The 8,759-nt window shown below is 43.5% G+C and overlaps 1 long non-coding RNA gene across 2 annotated transcripts in view; it reads right to left on the bottom strand.

The window, feature by feature from the left end:
• Positions 1-427: 427 nt before the first annotated feature.
• Positions 428-8,759, bottom strand: part of LOC121862187 — a 42,114-nt gene continuing 33,782 nt past the window's right edge. For both annotated transcript variants that reach the window (XR_006088185.1, XR_006088186.1), the window contains exons 2-4: positions 2,654-2,718; positions 787-911; positions 428-519 (exon numbers count right to left, since the gene is read on the bottom strand). This is a non-coding gene — a long non-coding RNA (uncharacterized LOC121862187). The remainder of the gene's footprint in view (positions 520-786; positions 912-2,653; positions 2,719-8,759) is intronic.

Below are 8,759 nucleotides of genomic sequence, written 5' to 3'. Positions count from 1 at the left end.
ATTAGAGAACACCTGTATATTGAACATTAGGGAACACCTGTATATTGAACATTAGAGAACACCTGTATATTGAACATTAGAGAACACCTGTATATTGAACATTAGAAAACACCTGTACATTGAACATTAGAGAACACCTGTATATTGAACATTAGGGAACACCTGTATATTGAACATTAGAGAACACCTGTATATTGAACATTAGAGAACACCTGTATATTGAACATTAGAGAACTTTTGCACAGAGATTACGTCTATCACCTTCCTTCCTTCCTTCCTTCCTTCCTTCCTCTTACTCCTCCTCTCACCTCCTTCTACCTGTTACCCCCTCTTCCCTCCCTCTTACTTCCTCCTTCTCTACCTTTCTCCCTCTTACTCCCACCCTCTCTACCTCCTTCCCTCCCTCCTTCTTTCCCTACCAGCACTTACCGTCTTGTTGCCACGATGAAGGACACGGCAACGGAGAGAGGCTGTCCTTCCCAGCACTGAAGACACGTTTCCTGAATGCGCCATGTCCACCTGTAGCCCAAGATGAAACGTCTTTTAGGACATACATCAAGTAAAGGACATGCACCATTTCACAGTATCTACACGCGTTTCCTATGTGTTTCATGTTTATCAGGACATAGATCAAGATATAAGATTCTGGACACCTTAAATACCCCCATGTCCAAATAAATAATCAAGAATAGTCGAATTTAGGACATGTACGCGTTTCCTGTGTCCACTTGAGTCCCAGAATAAAGACATAAGCTCATAAGGTCTGTTTTTATTAGTGTTACTTACCCGAGGACCGTCTCTATGGGTGTATGTGTGTTCTGGTACGCCATGATGATGATGGTGTCCAGTGCTCTCATCAGGGGTTGACCTTTGACCTGTGTCCGTCACGGTTGGTACTGATGACGTCACAACTGAAGGTAGAGAAAGAAGGGAGAGAGAAAATACGATTACTCTCACTGTTGGCGCACACACACACACACACACACACACACACACACACACACACACACACACACTCAAGTGAACAAGAACGACTCAGGTCAGGAGTATATGTGGGAGATCTTCACCCTAATGACCCGTTAAGAGGCAGTGTGGATACAGCATACTGCACACAAAGCCTCAGTATGTATAATAGTATCGTGGCCACCATTGTACTCAACCGCCATTGCTTCCCCAAGTACGTCAGAAACCTATTCACATCGGGGAGTATCTTGGATGCAAACCAATGTCATTTAGGCTAGAACAGTGTGTTGTATCCACTCGGCCACCGCACCCTATACGTGTAAACTATCATCTTGAATGTGTTGTTGGTCCTCTGACTTGACCAGCACAATGACTACGAGTATAATGATATTGGAGAGGAGGTGAAAGGCCTGTGACCCCCCCCCCTCCTACCCCGCCATGAGCGTCTCCCGATGACAAGATTACCAGTGGCTGAGTAGATATAACCCTCATTTCCTATCCTCAAGGTGACTGGTTCGCACACAAGGTTTCCCCCAGTTCACTCAGATGTGTATAAGTTCCGGATTTTACAGTTTGGGGAAATGACGGTGGTCGAATGCAGTGCTGGCCAAGTTACCTTCTTTTGTACTAGGGAAAAAAAAAAGTGTAAATTTCCCGTGTTTTATCTGGCCAAGCGTAAGAGACCCCATTTCCACTCCTCTTAAGAGCTGTCCTTGTTTTTATATTCCTTGCTCACTGCGTTTTGGCCCTGATAGTCACTTGTTTTTATTGTCTCTCGGCTACCGGGTTTAATTTACAAGTATATATTTCCCTTTCAAGGTTTAGTTTTTTCCCTCTTATTTTTTTTTTCTACCTCACCTGCCTCACCTCTCTAGTTCTCCCTCCCTCCCTCCCTCAGGTCTGATATTTACGTTACCTATTTACAATTCCTCACAAAACCTTTCCTTTGTCTGTATTTCTTCCCCCGACTCTTCCTCCATCTTGACCACGACTGTCACTTGTTCCTGTGTCCATTGCGATGTTTGATTTATCCGTTTATACTTCCCCTCTGACCTATCGCGTGTGTTTATTCTTTCCTCACTGTATCTTTGTCCTGATTGTTACTTTGTCTTACTGTATTATACTGTAATGTCCGATTTATGTACTTGTATTTCCCACACGAATCTTATTTCTGTCTGTATCTATCTCTTACGCCCGATTGTCACTTGTTTTTACTGTGTCTATGAATAATGTTTGGTTTACCCGCTTATACTTTCTCTGGAGATTTTTCCCAATCTATCTCAGTCTATATTTTCTTTTTCCTTACTGCTCCACTGCCTCGACTGTCACTTGTTTTTTTTACCGCGCCTCAGCTCAGGTTAATTTAACCGCGTGTACTTCCCCGACAGCATTTCTGGTACCTATATTTCTCTTCGTGTTGTGATAATTTGTTGAACTTTTTGTCGGCAGGAAAAATATCCCACTCTACAAAGGTGAAATTCTAATTACATAAATTTCTTACGTTAATATTCTTTAAATGTATCGTGTTAAAATGTTAAGAATTAAATTATTTCATTATTAAATAGTTAAATGGGGATTGACTTCTCATACCTATACGTAATACAAGGGAGGTCACAAGGGAGGTCAGGAGGTTGACCTTTGACACTTACCTAACACGAGAGGGGTCAGGAGGTTGACCTTAGACACTTACCTAACACGAGAGAGGTCAAGAGGTTGACCAGCGAGGTAAAGGTACGTGGGGTCATCTTCTCTCACCTGCAAGAGGAAAAAATAAATAAAATCGTAATAAGTATTCATGTAATTAAATATGCTTCAAGTGACTGTCACCCACCAACCGTCACCCACCAGTAACACAGTCACCCACCAGTCACACAGTCACCCACCGGTCACATTCACCCACCGGTCACAGTCACCCACCACCCGTCACCCACTAACAGTCACACAGTCACCCACCAACAGACACACAGTAACCCACCAACAGTCACACAGTCACCCACCAACAGTCACACAGTCACCCACCAACAGACACACAGTAACCCACCAACAGTCACACAGTCACCCACCAACAGACACACAGTAACCCACCAGTCAGTCACACAGTCAGCTCCACCAACAGACACACAGTTACCCACCAACAGACACACAGTAACCCACCAACAGTCACACAGTCATCCACCAACAGTCACACAGTCACCCACCAACAGTCACACAGTCACCCACCAACAGACACACAGTAACCCACCAACAGTCACACAGTCACCCACCAACAGACACACAGTTACCCACCAACAGACACACAGTCACCCACCAACAGTCACACAGTCACCCACCAACAGTCACACAGTCACCCACCAACAGTCACACAGTCACATTATCGTCTCCTTGACTGTCTCTTCCACGTCGAGATAAAACGAACAATACAGTTTGTCTGATAATGGCCGCCGCTTCTCTCACATGGAGGTAAATTGTCTCTCAGTAAGGTTAATTATTTCTCAGTGAGGTAAATTATCTCTCAGTGAGGTAAATTATCTCTCAGTGAGGTAAATTATCTCTCAGTGAGGTAAATTATCTCTCACTGAGGTAAATTATCTCTCACTGAGGTAAATTATCTCTCAGTGAGGTAAATTATCTCTCAGTGAGGTAAATTATCTTTCAGTGAGGTAAATTATCTCTCAGTGAGGTAAATTATCTCTCAGTGAGGTAAATTATCTCTCAGTAAGGTAAATTATCTCTCAGTGAGGTAAATTATCTCTCAGTGAGGTAAATTATCTCTCAGTGAGGTAAATTATCTCTCAGTAAGGTAAATTATCTCTCAGTAAGGTAAATTATCTCTCAGTAAGGTAAATTATCTCTCAGTAAGGTAAATTATCTCTCAGTAAGGTAAATTATCTCTCAGTAAGGCAATTGTCTCTTTAGTGAGGCTATTATCTCTCAAGTGAGGTAATTATCTCCAAGTGAGGTAATTATCTCCAAGTGAGGTAATTATCTCCAAGTGAGGTAATTATCTCAAGTGAGGTAATTTATTCCAAGTGAGGTAATTATCTCCAAGTGAGGTAATTATCTCCAAGTGAGGTAATTATCTCCAAGTGAGGTAATTATCTCTCTGTGAGGTAAACACATAATAATGATTCTCGGTGTTGGTGGCAGAAAAGTCTTCCTTCACGCCCACACCTTTAAGACCCCGGAGTGTGTGGTCTTGGGACGCCACCTCAGACACAGGTCACCCCAGACTCAACACTGTACCCTGGTAGTGGTCACAGGTCACCCCAGACTCAACACTGTACCCTGGTAGTGGTCACAGGTCACCCCAGACTCAACACTGTACCCTGGTAGTGGTCACAGGTCACCCCAGACACAACACTGTACCCGGGTAGTGGTCACAGGTCACCCCAGACACAACACTGTACCCTTGCAGGTCACAGGTCACCCCAGACACAACACTGTACCCTGGTAGTGGTCACAGGTCACCCCAGATTCAACACTGTGCCCAGGTAGTGGTCACAGGTCACCCCAGACACAACACTGTGCCCAGGTAGTGGTCACAGGTCACCCCAGACACAACACTGCACCCTGGTAGTGGCCACAGGTCACCCCAGACACAACACTGTACCCTGGTAGTGGTCACAGATCATCCCAGACTCAACACTGTACCCTGGTAGTGGCTCACAGGCCACCCCAGACACAACACTGTACCCTCTGGTAGTGGTCAAGCAGGTCACCCAGACACAACACTGCACTCCTGGTAGTGGTCACAGGTCACCCCAGACACAACACTGTACCCAGTAGTGGTCACAGGTCACCCCAGACTCAACACTGTACCCCCGGTAGTGGTCACAGGTCACTCCCAGACAACACTGTACCTGGTGTGGTCAAAGGTCACCCCAGACACAACAACACTGTACCCTGGCAGGGCTCAGCAGGTCACCCCAGACACAACACTGTACCTGGTAGTGGTCACAGGTCACCCCAGACACAACACTGTACTCCAGGTAGTGGCCTCACAGGTTACCCCAGACACAACACTGTACCCTGCAGTGGTCACAGGTCACCCCAGACACAACACTGTACCCTGGTAGTGGTCACAGGTCACCCTAGACACAACACTGTACCCTGGTAGTGGTCACAGGTCACCCCAGACACAACACTGTACCCTGGTAGTGGTCACAGGTCACCCCAGACACAACACTGTACCCTGGTAGTGGTCACAGGTCACCCCAGACACAACACTGTACCCTGGTAGTGGTCACAGGTCACCCCAGACAAACAAACTTACTTCCGTGTTATTGTTTGAGCTCTTCATTGTCTGGATAATAACCCGAGGGAAAAAAAAAACGTTCCTTTTCATTGTATCGTTTCGGTGTAAATCGTCTGGAAAAAATTGCCCCAAAGAATTCTACCAGCATGGCTCTTTAGTGTGACGTCATGCGGAGTAATGGTAAACACTAACAACAAGGTGACGTCATGCGCTGTAATGGTAAACAACAATAACAAGGTCCACAGGAGGTTTTAAAATACCCGAGTGAAGTTTTCATTACAGTAAGGTGCTGTAATTCTACTGCGGTATAATTACGGGTCACGTTATTTTTTGTCAATACGTTTTTATGACGTTTAATTACTATGGGAATTATTTTATTATACCATGAAGATATATCAACATTATTAAAAAAATCTTATTAAACAAAACTATATTAATTTTCCTACGGGCCTAAATGTTTTTTTTTTCATTTATTTATTTTTATGATGTAAATTTCTATTGAGATTAATAAAATAAAAACAGGAAATTAATAATTGAGGTAAAAAATAGTGAGGAAAATGAAGGGGTTATCTCTACAGTGATAATATTTCCACAACAAATATTTCCATATAAAAAAAAAATAATAAATTAATTAGGACAAGTTTATCCGACATCTTATTACCTTGAACGTAAAGATATGGAATTTATTTACTTTTCGATTAATACTCAAATGACAATACCTTTCCTCCCCCGTGTTCTCTCCTCCTACGCTCACCATTCAGTCTTTAAGGAATACATTGGAGGATTTCTACAGGATTTCAGGATTTTTAATTAAACCTTCAAAAAGTAATGGAGGATTTTTATATTTTGAGCCATAAAAGTTTATCATATATTACAGTCTTGATATTTTGGTTTCTTTGTGTGTGTGTGTGTGTGTGTGTGTGTTAGTGTATGTGTAATATATTTTTTATCTTGAAGTGAAAGTTAAATGTAAGTAACTTTCTTTTTGCTTTCCCAGTCATTTGGTTAAATTAAGTATGTAATTCTCTCTCTCTCTCTCTCTCTCTCTTTCTCTCTTTAGGGAAATACAAGAGGGTAAAACTCCATATTTCTCAGTGCCTAGGGAAATTTGAAGGTATGTTATCTCTCTCTTTCGCTCTCTCTTTCAGTCTCTCTCTCTTTCGCTCCCTCTCTCTTTCGCTCCCTCTCTCTCTCTCTCGGAATATAAGGATGTTTGTTTATGATTTTTACGGATAAGGAACAGAGAGAGAGAGAGAGAGAGAGAGAGAGAGTCAGCTTCTGTTTATTGATCCCATTGTCCAGTTAAGTCCAAAAGACAATATAAACATTGATATTTAACCATTAAAATCTACCCCAAACTATACAATTAGTTTGGTTATATACATAGACAATACAGGTATACAATTGAGCATGCATAGAAACAACACAGGTATACATTAACCGTTCAGGTATACAGTATACATCAACCGTCCAGGTATACAGTATACATTAACCGTCCAGGTATACAGTATACATCAACCGTCCAGGTATACAGTATACATTAACCGTCCAGGTATACAGTATACATTAACCGTCCAGGTATACAGTATACATTAACCGTCCAGGTATACAGTATACATCAACCGTCCAGGTATACAGTATACATTAACCGTTCAGGTATACAGTATACATCAACCGTCCAGGTATACAGTATACATTAACCGTCCAGGTATACAGTATACATTAACCGTCCAGGTATACAGTATACATAACCGTCCAGGTATACAGTATACATTAACCGTTCAGGTATACAGTATACATCAACCGTCCAGGTATACAGTAAACATTAACCGTTCAGGTATACAGTATACATCAACCGTCCAGGTATACAGTATACATTAACCGTTCAGGTATACAGTATACATTAACCGTCCAGGTATACAGTTCAATACTAAAACTAAACAACATTTTTACACCTTTATTAATTAACCTTCCACCTGTCTTTAAAAGTGAAAGTGTTTATAGAAAGTCCTGAATGGAAAGGCTGAGTGAAAGCCTTTAGTGAAAATGATAAGAGCTCAGTGGAAGTGATGATCAGTTCAGAAACTAGAGGAGGTTCCTTCATCAAATTTCCTGTCGAGGAAATTGTGAATTAAAAACACTGAAAGATAAAGCGAGGAGCGAGGACTCAGGTGACACGTCTCTCTCTCTCTCTCTCTCTCTCTCTCTCTCTCTCTCTCTCTCTCTCAACACACACTGCCAAACAAGGTCATACAATCGATGGGTGTATATGAGTCACAGACCACCTTTAAGTATGTGTGTGTGTGTGTGTGTGTGTGTGTGTGTGTGTGTGTGTGTGTTAGGTTAGATTAGTTTACGTTCGATTAGATTAAGTTAGGTTAGATTCGGATTAGATTAAACTAGCATAAATCAGCTGAAATTAGATGAGCATTACAACACTTAATCAGATGAAATAAGTTTGTGTTCCTAAACCTCTTGAGAACTGAATGCAAGAAGAACAAGGAGAAAAAATATAGCATGAAAAACCTCAAAGAACAGCAGACTCAGCAAGAAAGGTCACAGACAGACGTACAGACAGACAGCAGAGGGAAACGGGAATATTTTACAGGACAAGACAGAGGTAAATGTTATGATATTCTCTACAATTTCACAACACACTTTTGGCTGTAGAGACGGGGGGGGGAGGGAGGGGAGGGGAGAGGAAGGTGGAGAGGAAGGAGGCAGGGGAAGGTGGTGGAGGAGGGAGAAGGGGTGGAGATAGGGGTTGGGGAGGAGGAGGGGAGGGGAGAGGAAGGAGGCAGGGGAAGGTGGTGGAGGAGGAGGTGAAGGGGGGAGAGATAGGGGGGAGGAGGAAGGAGGGGGAGAGGAAGGTGGAGAGAAGGAGGCAGGGGGAAGGTGGTGGAGGAGGAGGTGAAGGAGGTGGAGAGATAGGGGTTGAGGAGGAGGAGGAGGAGGAAGAGACGGAAGAGAAAGAGAGGGAGGAGGAAAAGGAAGGAGAGGAGGTGGGTGCAAAGGAATGACATGGGGAGGATGAGGGAAGGAGGGAGGATGGGTATAGTGTGATTCCTCTTTATCATCATCATCATCACTACTAACACCACCACCACTATCACCATAACTACCACCACCACAACTACCACAGCATCATCACCCACCACCACAACAACTTTCACCACAACCACCACCAAACAACTACCAGCATCACCACCACACCACCACAACAACCACCATAACCACCACCACCACAACTACCAGCATCAATCACCACCACAACTACCACCCACCCCACAACAACTACCAGCATCACCACCACCACAACAACCAGCACTTCACCACCACCACAACAACTACCACCACCACAACCACCAATCACCACCACCACAACCACCAGCATCACCACCACCACAACTACCACCACCACCACAACTACCACCAACCCCACCACCACAACAACTACCACCACCACCACAACAACTACCACCACAACAACTACCACCATCACCTCACCACCACAACAACTACCACCACCACCACAACAACT

The sequence above is a fragment of the Homarus americanus genome, unplaced genomic scaffold (genome assembly GCF_018991925.1).
Source record: "Homarus americanus isolate GMGI-L3 unplaced genomic scaffold, GMGI_Hamer_2.0 scaffold25013, whole genome shotgun sequence".
NCBI lineage: Eukaryota > Metazoa > Arthropoda > Malacostraca > Decapoda > Nephropidae > Homarus > Homarus americanus.
Note: the sequence above shows the minus strand (reverse complement) of the source record. Positions and strands in the feature narration are given on the sequence as shown.